This window comes from Rhinoraja longicauda, chromosome 16 (genome assembly GCF_053455715.1).
Source record: "Rhinoraja longicauda isolate Sanriku21f chromosome 16, sRhiLon1.1, whole genome shotgun sequence".
Taxonomy (NCBI): domain Eukaryota; kingdom Metazoa; phylum Chordata; class Chondrichthyes; order Rajiformes; family Arhynchobatidae; genus Rhinoraja; species Rhinoraja longicauda.
The window spans coordinates 33,496-56,842 of NC_135968.1; the positions used below are offsets into that span (position 1 = coordinate 33,496).

The 23,347-nt window shown below is 51.3% G+C and overlaps 1 pseudogene across 1 annotated transcript; it reads right to left on the reverse strand.

The window, feature by feature from the left end:
- Positions 1 to 857: 857 nt before the first annotated feature.
- Positions 858 to 22,204, reverse strand: LOC144601058 (uncharacterized; annotated as a pseudogene). The gene is made up of 7 exons (XR_013548232.1): positions 21,537 to 22,204; positions 20,230 to 20,446; positions 12,959 to 13,920; positions 12,695 to 12,781; positions 7,706 to 8,080; positions 3,900 to 4,007; positions 858 to 1,370 (listed from the first exon to the last, which is right to left on the reverse strand). The product of XR_013548232.1 is annotated as an uncharacterized LOC144601058 (transcript).
- Positions 22,205 to 23,347: the final 1,143 nt, after the last annotated feature.

Here is a 23,347-nt window from a genome sequence, read left to right on the forward strand (position 1 = left end):
TCCCGCCATTCCGGGAATTAACCTAGTAAACCTACATTGCACACCCTCAATAGCAAGAATATCCTTCCTCAAATTTGGAGACCAAAACTGCACACAGTACTCCAGGTGTGGTCTCACTAGGGCCCTGTACAACTGCAGGAGGACACCTTTGCTCCTATACTCAACTCCTCTTGTTATGAAGGCCAACATTCCATTGGCTTTCTTCACTTGAGTGGTCTATCTTGCTCCTCTAGTACCTTTGCTCTCTACCCCCTCTCTCCCCTCCCTCACTCTATCCGCTCTCTCGACCCCCCCCTCTGTCTACCCCCTCTCTCCACACGCCTCTCCCTCTATCCCCCTCTCTCTCTACCCCCCCCTCTCTCTCTCTACCCCCTCCTCCCTCGACTCCCGACTCTCTCTAACCCCCTCTCTCCCAGCGCCAGTGAGATCTGCACCGCTCCTCTACTCTCTTTCCCGGACCCATCTCCCTCTAGCGCAGCAAAATAAGAATGAACACAAGTGTTGTAGTAGTTCTTCAGAAACCCCGCTACCCTGGGGTGGGCAGCGGTGGTGGCGGCGAGGAGGAAAGTTTCCTTATGTTTGTTGTTTGCGAGGGGGCGCTACGATCTCTCGCCTTGTCCCCGGCTCTGGGTCGGTGGCGATCCGCTCCCTGGTGAACCTTCGCCGGAGCTTCTGCCTCCAGTCCCCGCCCATGATCACATTGAATGGTGGTGCTAGCTCGAAGGGCCGAATGGTCTACTCCTGCACCTATTGTCTATTACCTCAGCTGCGGTTCCACGGCTCTGGGACAAGTTAGAGTCGGGGAGAGTTATGGGGAACTCGCCGCCTAAAGCAAAAAAAAAAAACACAAAATCATCGTAGTTTTTACTAATTAACCATATATACACCAAATGAACAGTTTTGAAAACAGTATTTTCTGACCTATACGGAGAAAAACGGGAAAAAAACATCAATGTTTGCTGGATTTTGGTCCTTGAAAATGGGATTTTTGGACCTTGAAAGTCCGTGAATTTTTTGCTGTTCCAAGTGTACGAACCCTGATGGCTGATCACCATCTCCGTGGATAGGCGCTGTTTAGGTCGACACAAAATGCTGCAAGGAATGGGTAACGTTTTGGATCGAGACCCTCTTGTCTTGACCCGAAACGTCACCCATTCCTTCTCTCCGGAGACGCTGCCTGTCCCGCTAAGTTACTCCAGCATTTTTTGTCCACCTATCACTTGCTCGGCTTTGTCCAGCCCCATCTCTTTGTTCCAGCTTCCTGCCCTGACCCCATCAATCCAAAGAAGCATCCCGACCCGACACGTTGCCTGTCCATTCCCCTCCAAAGTGCCGGTAGAACTCAGCAGGTCAGCCATCCGTGATGCGAACTAGAGAAACACAAAAAATAGGTGCAGAAGGAGGCCATTTGGCCCTTCTCAACTCAGTTTTAAATGGCCTCTCCTTTATTGTGGCCCCTGGTTCTGGACTCCCCCAATATTTCCTGCATCTAGCTTGTCCAGTCCTTTTATAATTTTATATGTCTCTATAAGATCCCCTCTCATCCTTCTAAACTCCAGTGCATACAAGCATAGTCTTTTCAATCTTTCCTCATATGACAGTCCCGCCATCCCAGGGATCAATCTTGTGAACCTACGCTGCACTGCCTCAATTATAAGGATGATCTTCCTCAAATTAGGAGAAGAAAACGGTACACAATACTGCAGGTGTGGTCTCACCAGGGCCCTGTACAACTGCACACAGTACTCCAGGTGTGGTCTCACCAGGGCCCTGTACAACTGCACACAGTACTCCAGGTGTGGTCTCACCAGGGCCCTGTACAACTGCACACAGTACTCCAGGTGTGGTCTCACCAGGGCCCTGTACAACTGCACACAGTACTCCAGGTGTGGTCTCACCAGGGCCCTGTACAACTGCACACAGTACTCCAGGTGTGGTCTCACCAGGGCCCTGTACAACTGCAGAAGAACCTCTTTATTCCTATACTGAAATCCCCTCGTTATGAAGGCCAACATGCCATTAGCGTTCTTCACTGCCTGCTGTTCCTGCACGCCAACTTTCAGTGACTGGTGTACAAGGGCACCCAGGACTCGCTGCACTTCCCCCGTACCTAACCTGACACCATTGGGATAATAATCTGCCTCCTTGTTTTTGCCACTAAAGTGGATAACCTCACATTTATCTATATTATACTGCATCTGCCATACATCTGCCCACTCACTCAACCTGTCCAGGTCACCCTGCAACCTCCTAACATCCTCTTCACAGTTTACCAGCTTTGTGTCATCTGCAAACTTGCTAGTGTTCCTTCTAATTCCTTCATCCAAATCATTAATATATATGGTAAATAGTTGCGGCCCCAGCATCGAGCCTTGCGGCACTCCACTCGCCACTGCCTGCCATTCTGAAAAGGACCCATTTACTCCTACTCTTTGCTTCCTGTCTGCCAACCAATTCTCTATGTCAGCACCCTACCGCCAATAACATGTGCTCTAATTTTGCTCACAAATCTCCCGTGTGCGACCTTATCAAAGGCTTTCTGAAAGTCTAGATACACTACATCCACTGGTCCCTTCATCCATTTTACTTGTCACATCGTCAAAAAATTCCAGATTAGTCAAGCATGATTTCCCTTTCATAAATCCATGCTGACTTGGACTATAAGAAAATAACTGCAGATGCTGGTACATATCGATTTATTCAAAAAATGCTGGAGTAACTCAGCAGGTCAGGCAGCATCTCAAATTGGACTTGGACTTATCCTTTTGCTGCTATCCAAATGCGCCGTTATTTCCTCATTAATAATTGACTCCAGCATCTTTCCCACCACCGATGTCAGGCTAACTGGTCAGTAATTGTCTGTTTTCTCTCTCGCTCATTTCTTGAAAAGTGGGATAACATTAGCTATCCTCCAATCCACAGGAACTGATCCAGAATCTATTGAACATTGGAAAATGATCACCAATGCGTCCACTATTTCTAGAGCCACCTTCTTGAGTACCCTGGGATGCAGCCCATCAGGCCCAGGTAATTTATCAACCTTCAGTCCCATCAGTCTACCCAATACTATTTCTCGCCTAATGCAAATTTCTTTCAGTTCCTCTATCCCCCTAAATCCTCTGTCCTCCAGTACATCTGGGAGATTGCTTGTGTCTTCCTTAGTGAAGACAGATCCGAAGTACCTGTTCAACTCTTCTGCTATTTCCTTGTTACCCATAATAATTTCACCCATGTCTGCCTTCAAGAGACCCACATTTGTCTTTGCTAATCTTTTTCTCTTAACATATCTAAAGAAGCTTTTACTGTCCTTCATGCTGCCTGACCTGCTGAGGTACTCCAGCATTTTGTGATACCTTCGATTTGTACCAGTATCTGCAGTTATTTTCCTACACTTACTGTCCTTCTTTATATTCTTAGCCAGCTTCCCCTCGCACTTCATCTTTTCAGCCCGTACTGCCCGTTTTGTTACCTTCTGTTGTCCTTTGAGTTTCCCAATCCTCTGGCTTCCTGTTACCCTTTGCTGTTATACACCTTTTCTTTTTGTTTTATTCCATCCCTAAGTTCCCTTGTCAGCCACGGTTGCCTCCTACTCCCCTTAGAATCTTTCTTCCGCTTTGGAATGAATTTATCCTGCATCTTCCGGATTATGCCCAGAAATCCCTGCCATTGCTGTTCCACCGTCATTCCTGCTAGGATCCCTTTCCAGTCGACCTTGGCGAGCTCCTCTCTCATGCCTTTAGAGTCCCTTTTGTTCAACTGCAACACTGACACTTCCAATTTAACCTTCCAAATTGCAGAATAAAACTAATCATGTTATGATGACTACCTCCAAGAGGCTCCTATACCTCGAGTTTTCTTATCAAATCTGGTTCATTGTACAATACTAAATCCAGAATTGCCTTTTCTCTGGTCGGCTCCAGTACAAGCTGTTGTAAGAATCCATCCCGGAGGCACTCTACGAACTCTCTTTCTTGGGGTCCAGAATCAACATGATTTTCCCAGTCTACCTGCAGATAACAGTATAACAAAACTTTATTGTCATTCGGTATAAATACCGAACGAAATTTCAGCAGTCACAAGACACAGCAAAAAAGAAAAGAACACAGGACACACGACCCCAACACAAACATCCATCACAGTGACTCCAAACACCCCCTCACTGTGATGGAGGCAACAAAACTTCCCCTCTCTCCCCCCCGCACCCACGGACAGGCAGCTCGACCCCTACCGAGGCAACCGACACGCACAGCCCCCGCAAGGGGATGGAAGGCCCCGCGGCCGAGCCGCCCCGGGCACCGAAACGTCCCGCGGCCGCACCGGGCGATGTTAAGTCCAGCGGCCGAGCCGCACCGGGCACTGAAACGTCCCGCGGCCGAGCCGCGCTGGCAATGTTAAGTCCAGCGGCCAAGCCGCGCCGGGCACTGAAACGTCCCGCGGCCGAGCCGCACCGGGCACTGAAACGTCCCGCGGCCGTGCCGCGCCGGCGATGTTAAGTCCCGCAGCCGAGCCAAACCGGGCACTGAAACGTCCCGTGGCCGAGCCGCGCTGGCGATGTTAAGTCCAGCGGCCAAGCCGCGCCGGGCACTGAAACGTCCCGCGGCCGCACCGGGCGATGTTAAGTCCAGCGGCCGAACACGTCCAGTCCTTTGAAATCCCCCCTCACCACAGTGGCATTACCTTTGTTATATACCAGTTTTTACTCCTACACTGTTAGAAACATAGAAACTAGGTGCAGGAGGAGGCCATTTGACCCTTCGAACCAGCACCGCCATTCATTGTGATCATGGCTGATCATCCACAATCAGTAAACCGTGCCTGCCTTCTCCCCATATCCCTTGATTCCACTAGCCCCAATAGCTCTATCTCTCTTTTAAATTCATCCAGTGAATTGGCCTCCACTGCCTTCTGTGGCAGAGAATTCCACAAATTTCCAACTCTCTGGGTGGAAAAGTTTCTTCTCACCTGAGTTTTAAATGGCTTCCCCTTTATTTTTAAACTGTGGCCCCTGGTTTTGGACTCCCCCAACATTGGGAACATTTTTCCTGCATCTAGCACGTCCAGTCCTTTTAAAATGTTATACATCCCTATTAGGTCCCCTCTCATCTTTCTAAACTCCAGTGAATACATGTCCAGTCTTTCCAATCTTTCCTCATATGACAGTCCCGCAATCCTGGGGATTATCAATGTTCATCATTGAAGGCTGAAATGGCTTCAAATAGTGAGGATTGGTGAGGAACAGCCTGAAAAAAAAGTAACATTGTTTGCTATCAAAAAGGTATGTTGTGCAGCGTGTGTAAGAATTGCCCTTTTTCTTCTGCAACATTGCGTAAGATAATTGTGACAGTCTTCATTCACTAGGATTTGACCACAATTGAATCAATGGGTCTTATTTTGTACAGCAAATCCATTATTTGTCAGTCATACCTTGCAGTACAAATCGTCATTCACTTCATAAAGGCAAGAGTGGGCATGTTGCGAAAGAAAATCCTCTGAGGAAAGACCCTTGTAGGACAGGAAACATTTCCTAATCTAATCAAATCCATTAAACAAATAAAATACCACAGCGGCCAAACAAAATTCCCAACTGCAGGAACTATCTTTGAAGTAGTGGGGAGGTGTCCGTCTGCCATTGCTGGAGATGGCGGGCATCTTCTTTCATTATTGATAGCACAACATGAATTCTGAAGAATTCCGAAGAACACAGAAGGGAGAAACTTTCTTTATTTGTTACGTAAGGCACAAATGCGACGACTTTCTTTAAAAAAAACACTTTGAAATCCCTTTGAGTTTTGGGGCCAGGCGCAGCCAGCTGGTACTGTGAGCAGTCGGCTGTGGGCAGCTTGGCCCACTTTTTGCATTTTCACTTGGTTACAGAATGAATGAGAAGATGTCGGTGCTGTTGATTGTCTGCTCCTCGACAGGGCCAAGGAGGGCTGATATTAGGAACACTTCTCCATCCGGTTCCCACCACGGATGGCTGACCTGCTGAGTTCTACCGGCACTTTGGAGGGAAATGGACAGGCGACGTGTCGGGTCGGGACCCTTCTTTGCAGAATTCAATGTTCATGTCATTGGCTGTGAGCTATGAGGTGCTGTTCCTCCAGTTTGCGTGTCACCCCACTCTGGCAATGGAGGAGGCCCAGGATAGAAAGATCAGTGTGGGAGTGGGAAGGGGAGTTAAAATGGTTGGTAACCGGGGGATCCAGCAGGCCTTGGTGGACTGAGCGCGAGTGTCGGGTGAAATGCACGCCTAGTCTAGGTACAAGGAGCAGCAGATGCTGGATAACAAAGAGACACAATCTCCTGGAGTAACTGGCACCTCTGGAGAGCACAGACTGGCAACATTCTAGGTCAGGACCCTTCTTCAGACTGCTAGGTGTGGGGGTGGAGAAAGTTGGGAAGGAGAGGTGGGAGCGGTCGCCTTAGATTCCCTTCCCTCCACAGATGCGGCCTGACCCACTGAGTTCCTCCACCGCTTTCGAGGGAATGGACAGATGACGTTTTGAGTCAGGACCCTTCTTCATGCTGATCGGAGAGGGTGGGGGGAGGAAGCTGGAAAAGAGAGATGGGGGCTGGACAAAGACTGGCAAGTGATCGGAAGACATTAAATACTGGAGTAACTCAGCGGGACAGGCAGCATCTCTGGAGAGAAGGAATGGATGACGTTTCTAGATGAGACCTTTCTTCAGAAGTGATAGGTGGATATAGGTGCGGGAGACACAAGAACCTGCAGATGCTGGCAGTGAAGAAAGCTAATGGCATGTTGGCCTTTATGACAAGAGTTGAATATAGGAACAAAGAGGTTCTTCTGCAGTTGTACAGGGTCCTAGTGAGACCGCACCTGGAGTACTGTGTGCAGTTTTGGTCTCCAAATTTGAGGAAGGACATTCTTGCTATTGAGGGAGCGCAGCATAGGTTCACTAGGTTAATTCCCGGAATGGTGGGACTGTCGTACGTTGAAACACTGGAGCGACTAGGCTTGTATAGACGTACAGGTATGTAGGTTAATTGGCTGGGTAAATGTAAAAATTGTCCCTAGTGGGTGTAGGATAGTGTTAATGTACGGGGATCGCTGGGCGGCACGGACTTGGAGGGCCGAAAAGGCCTGTTTCCGGCTGTATATATATGATATGATATGTATACACTGGAATTTAGAAGGATGAGAGGGGATCTTATCGAAACGTATAAGATTAAGGGGATAGACACGTTAGAGGCAGGAAACATGTTCCCAATGCTGGGGGAGTCCAGAACCAGGGGCCACAGTTTAAGAATAAGGGGTAGGCCATTTAGAACGGAGATAAGGAAAAACTTTTTCAGTCAGAGAGTTGTAAATCTGTGGAATTCTCTGCCTCAGAAGGCAGTCGAGGCCAATTCTCTGGATGATTTCAAGAGAGAGATAGAGATCTTAATGATAGCGGAGTCAGGGGGTATGGGGAGAAGGCAGGAATGGGGTACTGATTGTGCATGATCAGGAACGATCACATTGAATGGCGGTGCTGGCTAGAACGGCCTACTCCTGCACCTATTGACTATTGTTTGCCGCTGTGGGGAGTCGCTCGCCGGCGTGGGCCCGCTGGTGCTGCCGCAGCCCCCGCGAGCTGTCAAACCCCTCACCGCAGTACTGGCAGTCGTAGGGCTGGCCACTGGTGTGCACGCGCTGGTGAGACAGGGCTTGGGAGGCTACGGCAAAGCGCTCACCACTTACCGGGCTGGGGATGGGACGGTTGCCGGCGTGCACCCGCTGGTGCCTCACCAGGTTGGTGGAGAGGGTGTAGCCATTGCCGCACTGGGCGCAGGTGAAGGGGCGCTCCCTGGTGTGCCGACGCTGGTGCAGTATCATCTCTCGCAGAGACTTGAAGCCCTTGCCGCAGTCGCTGCAGGTGTACGGCCGCTCCCCGGTGTGCAGCCGCCGGTGCATCTTCAATACCGTCGACGACTTGAAGCCCTTGCCGCAGTCGGAGCAGGTGTAGGGCCGCTCACCGCTGTGCACCCGCTGGTGCGTCCGCAGCCCCGAGAACTGGGCAAAGCTCTTGCTGCAGTAACAGCAGTCGAAGGGACGTTGTCCCGTGTGCACCCGCTGGTGGATATCCAGCTGGCAGGGGTACGGCCAGGCTTTGCCACACACACCGCATTCATAACGCTTCTGCTTGTTGTGCCCCGCCATGTGGTCCTCCACTGAAGCTCAGCCCGCACACTGAGCAGATGGGGGGGGGGGCTCACCGGCACCCTGGCCGCCCTCAATGGCCGCTGAATACCCGTCTCTCCGTCCACAGCAACGGCTCCTAAACCCTGCAGGAGGGGAACACAGAGGGTCAACAAGCTGGCAAACTGGACATTACAAACACGTGAACATCACTAGTGTTTGAAGGGGGGGAGGGAGTGGGGATGAGGATGTGTGAGGGGAGGGGGGAAGGAGGAGAGGTGGTGATGAGGCGGGGGGGGGGAGTGGGGAAGGGGGATGAGGGCGGTGGAAGTGAAGGAAGTGCGAGTGGAGGCGATGACGTCATGGCGCCGTGAGCGTGGATGACGTCACGCCGCCGGGCGGCTCACACGCGGGCGGGAGCAAAGATACTAGAGGAGCAGTCGGTCACGGCGCCATTTTAGTAGGCAGAAACTTGCAGAAACATTTAAAAGAAAAAAAAATCTGTGAATTGATACATGATCTATTCTCCATGTTTATGGTATCACCACACATACTGTTCCCCCACAACACCGATTACACTGCCAGAGGCAGAGCGAACGGCGGGGTTTGCCTACTAAAATGGCGGACGTTAAGTTCCATTGCGTGCTACACTTCAGTACAGGCGATTTCAAAGGAGTGGTTCAGCTTGTTCCTCTAGTATCTTTGGTGCGGTCCTTCCCCCCTCACACACACCCCACCCCTCACACACACCCCCCTTTTACATCCCAAGAGTTGTGAATTTGTGGAATTCTCTGCCACAGAAGGTTGTGGAGGCCAATTCACTGGACTAATTTAAAAGTGATATAAGAAAATAACTGCAGATGCTGGTACAAATCGACTTATTCACAAAATGCTGGAGTAACTCAGCAGGTCAGGCAGCATCTCGGGAGAGAAGGAATGGGTGACGTTAGTTAGATAGAGCTCTAGTGATATGGGGAGAAGGCAGGCACGGATTACTGATTGTGGATGATCAGCTACGATCACAATGAATGGCGGTGCGTGCAGGCTCGAAGGGCCGAATGGCCTCCTCCTGCACCTATTTTCTATGTTTTCGACGTCACTTATGACCTTATACAGTGAGAAACCTTGTGTCCGCGCTGGAGTCACACTAGTCTTGCACTCAACGTAATTCCCTTTATCCCGTATCCGGACACTGCGGACCGATCGGTTGTAATCGTGTGTTGCCTTTCGGTTGTGACTCGGGAAGGGAGGAGGGGGCGCGGGAAACTTCAATAAACTTTACCACCAATATTCCCTTTACCCTCGGACGGTAAGGGAATGGAATATGCCGCCACCCAACACACGCGCCGCTCCCGATGTTCAGACATTTAAAAAGGGGATTGAGCAAATGGATTTCCTCAAATTGGTCAAAAAGACCCACTTCAAAATTTAATCACCGCTCTACTCACTCGGACCTGCGCGAGATAACCACTTATGAGGTGTTTGCGCAGTAATCAACCAGGACCAGGAGAGGACGCGGGGCCGAGCGGCGGCTGTTCCCCACCTGAGCTCCCGGCGCTGAGCGAGCGGAGGCCTCACGTGACCGACGACCAGATCCCGCCCCTCCACACTGACGGGCAGCGCCAACGGCCAATGGGACCAGGTCCCGCCTCCTGGGCAAGAACGTCAGTGCTAGGTTCCACCCCCTTCCGGAGTCCGGCCAATCAGAGCCGCGTCCCCGTCCCAGTTGAGCTCGTCCTATTGGTAGAGCTCGATTTATTCACAAAATGCTGGAGTAACTCAGCAGGTCAGGCAGCATCTCGGGAGAGAAGGAATGGGTGACGTTTCGGGTCGAGACCCTTCTTCAGACTGATGTCGGGGGTGGGACAAAGGAAGGATATAGGTGGAGGCAGGAAGATAGAGGGAGATCAGGGAAGGAGGAGGGGAATGGAGGGACAGAGGAGCTATCTGAAGTTGGAGAAGTCGACGTTCATACCACCGGGCTGCAAACTGCCCAGGCGAATTATGAGGTGCTGCTCCTCCAATTTCCGGCGGGCCTCACTATGGCACTGGAGGAGGCCCATGACAGAGAGGTCAGACTGGGAATGGGAGGGGGACATGCAACACCTGTCCATTTACCTCCCCCCTCAACTCCATCAAAGGACCCAAACAGTCTTTCCAGGTGAGACAGAGGTTCACCTGCACCTCCTCCAACCTCATCTATTGCATCCGCTGCTCTAGATGTCAACTTATTTATATCGGCGAAACCAAGCGCAGGCTCGGCGATCGCTTCGCTGAACACCTGCGCTCGGTCCGCATTAACGCAACTGATCTCCCGGTGGCCCAGCACTTTAACTCCCCCTCCCATTCCCAGTCTGACCTCTCTGTCATGGGCCTCCTCCAGTGCCATAGTGAGGCCCGCCGGAAATTGGAGGAGCAGCACCTCATATTTCGCCTGGGCAGTTTGCAGCCCGGTGGTATGAACGCCGACTTCTCCAACTTCAGATAGCTCCTCTGTCCCTCCCTTCCCCTCCTCCTTCCCAGATCTCCCTCTATCTTCCTGTCTCCACCTATATCCTTCCTTTGTCCCACCCCCGACATCAGTCTGAAGAAGGGTCTCGACCCGAAACGTCACCCATTCCTTCTCTCCCGAGATGCTGCCTGACTTGCTGAGTTACTCCAGCATTTTGTGAATAAATCGATTTGTACCAGCATCTGCAGTTATTTTCTTATACTATTGGTAGAGCTGTTGCCCCGTCCCTCGGACAAACAGCGCCCTCCGCCAATCGCTGCCTGAGCCGCTGAGTTGCTCCAGCACTCTGTCAAACGTCACCTGTCCATGTTCTCCACAGATCCCGCCTCCAGCACGTGGTGCAGCAGATGCTGGTTTACAAAGAGACACAATCTCCTGGAGTCACTTGCACCTCTGGAGAGCACAGACAGGCAACATTCTAGGTCAGGACCCTTCCTCACACTGCTAGGTGTGGGGGGTGGAGAAAGTTGAGAAGGAGAGGTGGGAGTGGTCACCTTAGATTCCCTTCCCTCCACAGATGCGGCCTGACCCACTGAGATCCTCCACCACTTTACAGGGAATGGACAGATGACGTTTTGAGTCAGGACCCTTCTTCAGACTGATCGGAGGGTGGGGGGTGGAAGCTGGAAAAGAGAGATGGGGGCTGGACAAAGCCTGGCAGGTGATCGATGGACGCAAAATGCTGGAGTAACAGCGGGACAGGCAGCATCTCTGGAGAGAAGGAATGGGTGATGTTTCAGGTTGAGACCGTTCTTCAGATGTGATAGATGGATATAGGTGAGGGAGACACAAGAAACTGCAGATGCTGGAATCTGGCAGAGAACACAATTTAGTTGGAGGCACAGAATCTCTTGCCCAGTGTGGGGTAATCGAGGACCAGAGGACATGGGTTCAAGGTGAAGGGGAATAGATTTAATAGGAATCTGAATGGTAACTTTTTCACACAAAGGGTGGAATGGAACGAGTAGCCAGGGGAGGTAGTTGAGGCTCGGACTACCCCAATGTTTAAGAAACAGTTATGGACAGGTACATGGATAGGACAGGTTTGGAGAGATGTAGACCAAACGCGGGCAGGTGGGAATAGTGTCGCTGGGACATGTTGGCCGGTGTGGGCAAGTTGGTCGAAGTGCCTGTTTCCACGCTGTATCACTCGATGACTAACAAGAAGTACAGCAGAACTCAGTGGGTCAGGCAGCATCTGTGGATAACATGGATAGGTGATGTTTCACAGAATGCTGGAGTAACTCAGCTGGTCAGGCAGCTTCTGTGGAGAATATCGATAGGTGATATTTCGGGTCGGGACCCTTCTTCAGAATGACACTATGTTAACAGATGAGGGGGTGATCGGCAGATGGGTGGCGTGAGTGACAGAGGTGTGAGAAAATAAGCAGATAAAAGGGTGTGAGATAAGGAGAGAGGAATGTATACGTGCAGCTTTAAGGGACATTGGTCAGGTAGCATTTGGAGTATTGCACACAGCTCTGGTGACTCCATTACAGGACTGATGTGGAGGCTTTGGGGAAGGTGCAGAGAGGGTTTACCAGAATGGTTTAAAAACAAGGACCTGCAGATGCTGGTTTACAAAAAAGGACACAAAATGCTGGAGTAACTCAGTGGGACAGGCAGCATCTCCGGAGAAGGAATCGGTGACACTTCGGGTTGAGACTGAAGTGGGTCTCGACCCGAAAAGTCTCCCATTCCTTGCAGCATTTTGTGTGTACCTAAACAGCGCCTATCTACGGCGCGGTGTTGCCAGCTGGCTGGAGAAGCGGGCAAAAGGCCTTGCCACACAGCGGGCAGGTGAAGGGACAATGTCGCTGTGGGTACAATGGTGCTGTCACAGGCTGGACATGCTGGCAGTGGTAGGGCTGGCCACTGGTGTGCACGCGCTGGTGAGACAGGGCCTGGGAGGCCACTGCAAAACGCTCTCCACTCACCGAGCTGGGAATGGGATGGTGGCCGGCATGCACCCGCTGGTGCCTCAGCAGCTTGGGGTTGCCGCAATGGGCGCAGGTGAAGGGGCGCTTGCCAGTGTGGATGTGCCGTGGCTACAGCAGGTTGCTGGAGTGGGTGAAGCCCTTGCCGCAGTCGCTGCAGGTGTACGGCCGCTCACCGGTGTGAAGGACCTGGTGCACCCGCTGGTGTAGCTTCAATTCCGATGACGACCTGAAGCCTTTGCTGCAGTCGGAGCAGGTGAAGGGCCGCTAACTGCTGTGCACCCGCTGGTGTGACCTCAGATACCAGGATGTCTTGAAGCCCTTGCCGCAGTCGGGGCAGGTGAAGGGGCACTCGCTGGTGTGCACCCGCTGGTGCTTCAGCAAGTAGGAGGAGAGGGTGAACGTCTTGCCACACTGGGCGCAGGTGAATGGGCGCTCGCCGGTGTGGATGCGCTGGTGATCCAGCAGGGTATTGTTGCGGGTGAAGCCCTTGCCGCAGTCGGAGCAGGTGTACGGCCGCTCGCTGCTGTGCACCCGCCGGTGTACGTTCAGTTCCGATGCCGACTTGAAGCCCTTGCTGCAGTCGGAGCAGGTGAAGGGCCGCTCACCGCTGTGCATCCGCTGGTGTATCTTCAGGTCCGATGACGACCTGAAGCCTTTGTCGCAGTCGGAGCAGGTGAAGGGCCGCTCGCTGGTATGGATGCGCTGGTGCTTCAGCAGGTAGGAGGAGAGGGTGAAGGTCTTGCCACACTGGGCGCATGTGAATGGGCGCTCGCCGGTGTGGATGCGCCGGTGCTCCAGAAGGTTGATGTTGCGGGTGAAGCCCTTGCCGCAGTCGCTGCAGGTGTATGGCCGCTCCCCGGTGTGCAGGACCTGGTGCAGCTTCAAATCCGGCATTGACTTGAAGCCCTTGCCGCAGTCGGAGCAGGTGAACGGCCGCTCACCGCTGTGCACCCACCAGTGTTTCCTCCGCGCAGACAACTGGGCAAAGCTCTTGCCACAGGTGGAGCAGGTGTAGGGCTTCTCGCCCGTGTGCACCCGCCGGTGGATCTTCAGGTCCTGCAACGTCTTGAAGGTCTTGGTGCAGTCGGAGCAGTCGAAGGGACGTTCGCCCGTGTGCACCCGCTGGTGGGTCTCCAGAAGGCACAGGTGCTGCCAGGCCTTGCCACACACCTCGCACTTATAACGCTTCTCCTTGTTGTGCCCCGCCATATGGTCCTCCACCGAAGCTCAGCCCACGTAGATGGGGGGGGCTCACCGTCACCCTGGCCGCCCTCAATGACCGCTCACGTCCCCGTCTCTCCGTCCACAGCAACGGCTCCTAAACCCTGCAGGAGGGGAACACAGAGGGTCAACAAACTGGCAAACAGGACATGACTAACACGTGAACATCACGCGTGTTTGAAGGTGGGTGGGGAAGGGGGAGTGGGGGTGGGGTGGTTAGGGGGGAAGGGGAGGGTTGAGGGAGGGGGGAAGGGGAGGGTTGAGGGAGGGGGGAAGGGGAGCGTTGAGGGAGTGGGAGAGGTGTTAAAGTTTGGTTCTTAAAACAAACAACAACACAAACAGTTAAAGGTAAACCAAGCAAAGCTTTAATTATCGTCAGATGGGAGTGAAGGGACCAGTGCTAAGGGTGTATGACCATATTTCGCTGAAAGAGTTAATGGCTATTAACTTTGCATGATGAGATGCTTGACCATAATAAAATGGTAGAATGAATAAAAAGCCTGAACTCTGAATAGCTGATGTTTGCAATATTGCACCTGGGAGGATATATATAACTCCTAAATCTTGTACACCAGACTGATAGTACATTCCGCCTTTTGGTTGAGGAGGACGTCTTGGAATGATGAGCACAATGTTGAGAACGATGTCGTTAATTGCTGACTGATTGTGGAATTGTGCAAACATGACCTTCGGTGGTATAATAAGGATCCTTACTTTTGACTCATGAATTTGTGTGAAACATTATATGACAGTAGAGTGATAAGAATATTCGGCAGGAAACAATCTGTTATTAAATTGAAGGAAATGTGTTAAAACATTCTTGTTGCAAATTCTGTATATAAATGCTGCGAAAATGTTGAATCTGAGAGTGGAAGCTGAGTATGGTCATACACACTTAGCACTGATCCCCCCCACTCCCGTCTGACGATCATTAAAGCTTTGCTTGGTTTACCTTTAACTGTTTATGTTGTTGTCTGTTTTATGAAACGAACTTTAACATAGCACTCCCCGTGCTTCCACTCAAAGATACACCTTTTTCGCAGCATTTTTATACAGAATTTGCAGTAAGAAGGTTGAACACAACATTTCCTTCAAATCAATCACAAACTGTATCGGACACAATATACTTGACACCCTACAGTCATAAAATATTCCACACAATAAGTCATTATTGTGGGAGTCTCGATCGCATCGTGGCACCACGGGAGAAGAATGAGGAGGAGATAAGACTTTTCTTTGCCTTCCATCACAGTGAGGGTGTGCCTGGAGCAATCACTGTGATGGCTGTTTGTGTTAAAAATTGTAATTGTGTGTCTTGTGTTCTTTATTGTCTACTGCCGGACCCTGACATGAGAGGACGCTGGCGCTATTTGTTCGCCGCTTCTCCGTCAGGACAGTTCGTTTGTTTGTTTTTATGTCTTGAGTGTTTTTGTAAAGCGTCTTTGAGCACTTGGAAAAGCGCTATAAAAAATAAATGTTTATTATTATTATTATTATTATTATTAGTCGAAGGTAAGGATCCTTATCATACCACAGGTCTTGTTTACACACTCCCACAAGTAGTCAACAGTTAACCACATCCTAATCTTAACGAGAGCATTGTTCATCGTCTTTCCCAGACATCCTTCCCAGGCACAATAGGATATACCGCTCTACAAGCTTTAGGAATCACATTGTTACATCCTGCCTGGTGCAATATTGCAAACATTAGCTATTCAGAACCCAAAGTTCAGGCTCATCCTGTTCATCCATTTTATTATTTCTGTGGTTTCCAGGGATTGTAAGTTTCAGCTAGCAGACACATCATTATGAGCAATTAGCATTCCTCCACTTACAACAATATAGAAGCCCCAAAAGCATAATAGCCAAGCATCCCATCATGCAAAGTTAATAGCCATTAACTCTTTCGTTCCCTCCTTTTATCATCTCATGGTAACATTAAAGCCCTCGTGAGGCACAGAGTGATCGGGTACATTTAATCATAAACAATAGAACAACAATTAACAACAGAATTGAGCCATAATGTAAGATGGTTCCCAAGAGCTTTCCAAAGAAACTGAATGGCCATGCACTCCAGGGGCCACCCTTATCATTATAATGGTGCATTTCTTCCCCAACCTCGTTGATCTTATTTACTTCTTGAGAAATGTGGGCAGCTAGGTCAGTGATGTTAGAGGATTCATTGGGGATGTAGGTACAACACTCTTGTCCAACTACTGCACAGATCCCCCCATTTGCTGCTAAAATGAAGTCTAATGCCATACGGTTCTGCAGTGCCACGGTACGGAGGGCTACTACCTCAGCCGTCAAAGAGGTGATGGCTTTCTGAATATCCGCAAACGCACCAGCAGTGGCATTTGCCAACTTTTCCATCGCAGAGGCCATGTTAATCGGTTCGCGTGACATCGCCCACGGGGCCTTCCATCGCCCGGTACGGCCGCGGGACGTTTCAGTGCCCGGCGCGGTTCGGGCGCGGGGACTTCCATCGCCCGGCGCGACAGCGGGACCTAACATCGCCCGGTGGGGCCTTCCATCGCCCGGCGCGGCTCGGCCGCGGGGCCTTCCATCGCCCGGCGTGGCTCGGCCGCGGGACCTAACTTCGCCCGGCGCGGCCGCGGGACTTAACAGCGCCCGGTACGGCCACGGGACTTAACAGCGCCCAGCGCGGCTCGGCCACGGGGCCTTTCATCGCCCGGTACGGCCGCGGGACGTTTCAGCGCCCGGTGCGGCTCGGCCGCGGGGACTTCCATCCCCTTGCGGGGGCTGTGCGGGTCAGTCGCCTCAGTAGGGGTCGAGCTGTCTGTCCGTGGGCATGGGGGAAGAGAGTGGAAGTTTTGTTGCCTTCCATCACAGTGAGGGGGTGTTTGGAGTCACTATGATGGATGTTTGTGTTGGGGTCGTGTGTCTTGTGTTCTTTTCTTTTTTGTTGTGTTCTGTGACTGCTGGAAATGTAATTTCATTCGGTATCTCGGTATGACAGTAAAGCTCTGTATTTTGTATTCTGTATGTATGCGGGCTGTGCCATAGAAGGGAAAGGCAATCATCCAGAATCGTTCAGACCTGAGATACCTCGTTTGGAACTTAAGGGAGTGTATATTTCAGCCAAATGCTGCACGGCTCTCAGATGAGGGACAATATACTCTAAGTAGCAGCATCCCCTCCAATGGGTGGAGCCCTTCAGCCTACCCCATCCTTGATCATCCCCAGGTAGCAGCCCAGGTAGCCAGGAGTCTGCCCATGATCCACATACATAATGAGCACCGTTCAGAGGCCGGGATGGTCCCGTATGCCAAATTGAGGTGCAATTGCTGCTTCCCAAAAACACCCCGTTCCCCTCCATGTGACAATGGCAAATGGCTTCGACCTGGGAGCGCCGAGCTTCCAGGCACCACGCCGAGCCGCTCGCACGTCCGCTAGCTCTGTGGCAGGGGAGGCGGTGACGTCACGGCACCGTGCCCGCGAATGACATTACGCCACCGGGCGGCTCAAGCGTGGGCGAGAGCAACGATACTAGAGGAGCAAGATAGACCACTCGGCCCTAAAAACCGCAGTATGTCACGGCGCCATTTTAGTCGGCAGATACTTGGAGAAACATTTTAAAAGAAAAAAAATCTGTGAATTGATACAGGATATATTCTGCATTTTTATGGTATCACCACACATACTGTTCCCCCACAGCACTGATTACACTGCGAGAGGCAGATCAAACGGCAGGTTTTGCATACTAAAATGGCGAACGTTACGTTCCATTGCATACACTTCAGTACAGGCGATTTCAAAGGAGTGGTTCAGCTTGTTCCTCTAGTATCTTTGGTGCGGTCTTCCCCCTCACACACACCCCACCTTTTTCACCTCGAGAGTTGTGAATTTGTGGAATTCTCTGCCACAGAAAGTTGTGGAGGCCAATTCACTAGATGAATTTAAATGAGTTAGATAGAGCTCATGGGGCTGGTGCAATCAAGTGATTATGGGGAGCAGGCAGGAACGGGTTACTGATTGTGGATGATCAGCCACGATCACAATGAATGACGGTGCTGGCTCGAAGGGCCAAATGGCCTCCTCCTGCACCTGTTTTCAATGTTTCCTATGTCACTTATGCCCTTATACAGTGAGAAACCTTGTGTCCACGCTGGAGTCACACAAGTCTTGCACTCAACGTAATTCCCTTTATCCCGTATCCGTACGCAGCGGACGGATCGGTTGTAATCGTGTGTTGCCTTTCTGTTGACCGGTTAGCACGCAACAAAAAAGTACCTCGGTCCACGTGACAATAAACTAAACTCAACCCTCCCGCCGCCAGGGGGCGTTGCGGGCGGCTGACCAGAGACGCTGCACCGCGGCCTCCCGCCGCCAGGGGCGCTGCAATCTGAGGACCAGAGGGCGCCCAGACCTCCCTCCTTCCCTCCCTCATTCACTCACATCCTGCTCCTCGGGTCAGCGGCCACAGGACCGCCCTCGGGAAGGGAGGAGGGGGCGTGGGAAACTTCAATAAACTTTGCCACCAATATTCCCTTTACCCTCGGACGATAAGGGAATGGAATATGCCGCCACCCAACACACGCGCCGCTACCGATGTTCAGACATTTAAAAAGGGGATTGAGCAACTAGATCTCCTCAACTCCGTCAAAAAGGCCACTTCTAAATTTAATCACTACTCTACTCACTCCGACCTGCGCGAGATAACCACTTATGAGGTGTTTGCGCAGTAATCAACCAGGACCAGGAGAGGACGCGGGGCCGAGTGGCGGCGGCGACTGCTGTTCCCCACCTGAGCTCCCGGCGATGAGCGAGCGGAAGCCTCACGTGACCGGCGACCAGATCCCGCCCCTCCACACTGACGGGCAGCGCCATCGGTCAATGGGAGCCTGCCCCGCTCCTCCCCCACTGACGGGCAGCGCCTGCGGCCAATGCTCTGTTGTTGAACTGTTGATCTCCTTTGTGGAACCTTGTCGAAGGCTTTCTCAAAGTCGAGGTACACCACATCCACCGGCTCTCCCCTGTTAATTTACCTAGCTACATCCTCAAAAAATTCCAGTAGATTAGTCAAGCATGATTTCCCCTTCGTAAATCCATGCTGACTCGGAACGATCCTGTTACTGCTATCCAAATGCTCAGCAATTTCGTCTTTTATAATCGACTCCAGCATCTTCCCCACTACTGATGTCAGACTAACTGGTCTATAATTTCCCGTTTTCTCTCTCCCTCCTTTCTTAAAAAGTGGGATAACATTAGCTACCCTCCAATCCACAGGAACTGATCCTGAAACCATAGAACATTGGGCGGCACGGTGGCGCAGCGGTAGAGTTGCTGCCTTACAGCGAATGCAGCGCCAGAGGCTCAGGTTCGATCCTGGCTACGGGCACCGTCTGTTTGTACGTTCTCCCCGTGACCTGCATGGGTTTTCTCCGAGATCTTCGGTTTCCTCCCACACTCCAAAGACGTACAGGTATATAGGTTAATTGGCTGGGAAAATGTTTTTAAAAAATTGTCCCTAGGATGTAGGATAGTGTTAATGTGCGGGGATTGCTGGGTGGCGCGGACCCGGTGGGCCGAAGGGCCTGTTTCCGCGCTGTATCTCTAAATCTAAAATGATCACCAATGCGTCCACAATTTCAGAGCCACCTCCTTAAGTACCCTGGGATACAGACCACCAAGCCCTGGGGATTTATCAGCCTTCAGTCCCACCAGTCTATCCAACACCATTTCCTGCCTAATGTGAATCTCCTTCAGTTCCTCCGTCACCTTAGGATCTTCTGGCCACTAGAACATCAGGGAGATTGTTTGTATCTTCCTTAGTGAAGACAGATCCAAAGTACCAGTTCAACTCGTCTACCATTTCCTTGTTCCCCATAATAAATTCCCCTGCTTCTGACTTCAAGGGACCCACTATTTTTTTCCTCTTCACATACCTAAAAAAGCTTTTACTATCCTCCTTTATATTATTGGCTAACTTACCCTTGTACCTCATCTTTTCTCCCCGTATTGCCTTTTTAGTTATCTTCTGTTGCTCTTTAAAAGACTCCCAATACTCTGGCTTCCCACTCTTCTTTGCTATATACTTCTTCTCTTTTACTTTTATGCTGTCCTTGACTTCCCTTGTCAGCCATGGGTGCCTCTTACTCCCCTTTGCATCTTTCCTGCTCTTTGGGATAAATTGATCCTGCACCTTCTGCATTGTTCCCAGGAATACATGCCTTTGCTGTTCCACCGTCTTCCCTCTCTTCCACCGTCTTCCCTGCTAGGACCTAGGGCCTCCTTCCAGTCAAATCTGGCCAGCTCCTGCCTCATGCCTCTGTAATCCCCTTTGCTATACTGTAATACTGACACTTCCGATTTTCCCTTCTCCCTCTCAATTTGTAGAGTAAAACTTGTCATATTGTGATCACTGCATCTTAATTTACGATAGGTCTTACCTTCGTTGTCTGTTTCTAAGAATCTCGAATGAAACCAGGTCAACCTCCTGACGAGGGACCACAGTGTTCCTGGGAGCTTCTTTGGGAGGTCGGTCTCAAGGGGTCTGACTGGAGCTCAATTTTCTCCCCATCCGGTTACTCTGTAACCTCTTACTCAGTCATCTGTTGTTTGGTCCCAGCGAGATCCTGCCGACTACGCCAATGTTAAAGTTCGGTTCTTAAAACAGACAACACAAACAGTTAAAGGTAAACCAAGCAAAGGTTTAATTATCGTCAGACGGGAGTGGGGGGACCAGTGCTAAGGGTGTATGGTGTACGACCATACTTAGCACTCAGCTTCCAGACAGCATTTTTATACAGAATTTGCAGCAAGAATGTTTAACACATTTCCTTCAAATCAATCTCAAACTGCATCGAACACAATATACTTAACAGCCTACAGTCATAAAATATTCCACACAATAAGTCATTCGTCGAAGGTAAGGATCCTTATCATACCACAGAAAGTCTTGTTTACACACTCCCACAAGTAGTCAACAGTTAACCACGTCCTAATCTTAACGAGAGCATTGTCCATCGTCTTTCCCAGACATCCTTCCCAGGCATAACAGGATATACTGCTCTACAGGCTTTAGGAATCTCATTGTTTGTTACATCCTGCCTGGTGCAATTTTGCAAACATCAGCTATTCAGGACCCAAAGTTCAGGCTCATCCTGTTCATTCATTCTACCATTTTATTATTTCTGTGGTTTCCAGGGATTGTAAGTTTCAGCTACCAGACACATCCTTATCAGCAATTACCATTCCTCCACTTTCAACAATATAGAAACCCCAAAAGCAAAATGGCCAAGCATCCCATCATGTAAATAGCCATTAACTCTTTCAGAGGGGTGGTTCGGTGTCAGAGATGTGGGGGGTGAGGAGGGAATTGGGGGAGAGTGGGGGTTGAAGGGGGAGGGGTCTTGGGGGATGTTTTGGCTCAGGGCGGCTCGATGTGGTAACCGGATGCTAGGCACCCCAGGTCGGTGCGCCCCCTCCCACCCTTCTCCCCTTCTTCATCCCGAGAGTTGTAAATTTGGGGAATTCTCTGCTACAGAAGGTTGTGGAGGCCAATTCACTGGATGAATTTAAAAGAGAGATAGATAGAGCTCTAGGGGCTAGTAGAATCAAGAGAAATGGGGAAAAGGCAGGCACGGGTTACTGATTGTGGATGATCAGCCATGATCACAATGAATGCCGGTGCTGGCTCGAAGGGCCAAATGGCCTCCTCCTGCACATATTTTCTATGTTTTCTGTCACTTATTACCTTATACAGGGAGAAACCTTGTCTGCGCGCTGGAGTCACACAAGTCTTCCACTCAGCGTAATTCCCTTTATCCCGTATCCGTACTCAGCGGACGGATCGGTTGTAATCGTGTGTTGCCTTTCTGTTGACCGGTTAGCACGCAACAAAAAAGCACCTCGGTGCACGTGACAATAAGCTAAACACAACCCTCCCGCCGCTAGGGGGTGCTGCGGTCGAATGACCAGAGACGCTGCACCGCGGCCTCCCGCCGCCAGGGGGCGCTGCAATCCGAGGACCAGAGGGCGCCCAGACCTCCCTCCCTCATTCACTCACATCCCGCTCCTCGGGTCGGCGGCTGCAGGACCGCCCTCGGGAAGGGAGGAGGGGGTGCGGAAAACTTCAATAAACTTTGCCACCAATATTCCCTTTACTCGAGGACGGTAAGGGAATGGAATATGCCGCCACCCAACACACGCGCCGCTCCCGATGTTCAGACATTTAAAAAAGGGATTGAGGAACTAGATCTCCTCAACTTGGTCAAAAAGGCCACTTCAAAATTTATTCACTGCTCTACTCACTCCGACCTGCGCGAGATAACCACTTATGAGGTGTTTGCGCAGTAATCAACCAGGACCAGGAGAGGACGCGGGGCCGAGTGGCGGCGGCTGTTCCCCACCTGAGCTCCCGGCGCTGAGCGAGCGGAAGCCTCACGTGACCGGCGACCAGATCCCGCCCCTCCACACTGACGGACAGCGACAGCGGCCAATGGGAGTCGGGTCCGCTACTCTCCCACTAACCGACAGCGCCAGCGGCCAATGGAAAGCGGATCCGCCACTCCCCCACTGACGGACAGCGCCCGCGGCCATTAACAGCAGGTCCCGCCTCCCGCAACAGACGTCACAAAGCACTTGGTCGGCCCCTTCCCGGCATCCAACCAATCAGAGCCCCGCCCCGATGTAGTTGAGCCCGTTCTATAGGTCCAGCCGCTGCTCCGCCCTTCGCACAAACTGCGCCCTCCGCCAATCGCTGCCTGTGCCGCTGAGTTGCTCCAGCATCTGTCAAACGTCACCTGTCCATGTTCTCCACAGATCCCGCCTCCAGCACGTTGTGCAGCAGATGCTGGTTTACAAAGAGACACAATCTCCTGGAGTCACTTGCTCCTCTGGAGAGGACAGACAGGCAACATTCTAGGTCAGGACCCTTCCTCACACTGCTAGGTGTGGGGGGTGGAGAATGTTGGGAAGTAGAGGTGGGAATGGTCACCTTAGATTCCCTTCCCTCCACAGATGCGGCCTGACCCACTGAGATCCTCCACCACTTAAGAGGCAATGGACAGATGACGTTTTGAGTCAGGACCCTTCTTCAGACTGATCAGAGGGTGGGGGGTCCAAACTGGAAAAGAGTGATGGAGGCTGGACAAAGCCTGGCAGGTGATCGGTAAACACAAAATGCTGGAGTAACTCTACATTTTGCAGCATCTCTGGAAAGAAGGAATGGGTGATGTTTCAGGTTGAGGCCCTTCTTTAGAAGTGATAGAAGGATATAGGTGAGGGAGACACAAGAAACTGCAGATGCTGGAATCCGGCAGAGAACACAATTTAGTTCGAGGCACAGAATCTCTTGCCCAGAGTGGGGTAATCGAGGACCAGAGGACATCGGTTCAAGGTGAAGGGGAAAATATTTAATAGGAATCTGAGGGGTAACTTTTTCACACAAAGGGTGGAATGGAACGGGCTGCCAGAGGAGGTAGTTGAGGCTCGGAACTATCCCAACGTTTAAGAAACAGTTATGGACAGGTACATGGATAGGTTTGGAGGGATGTGGACCAAACG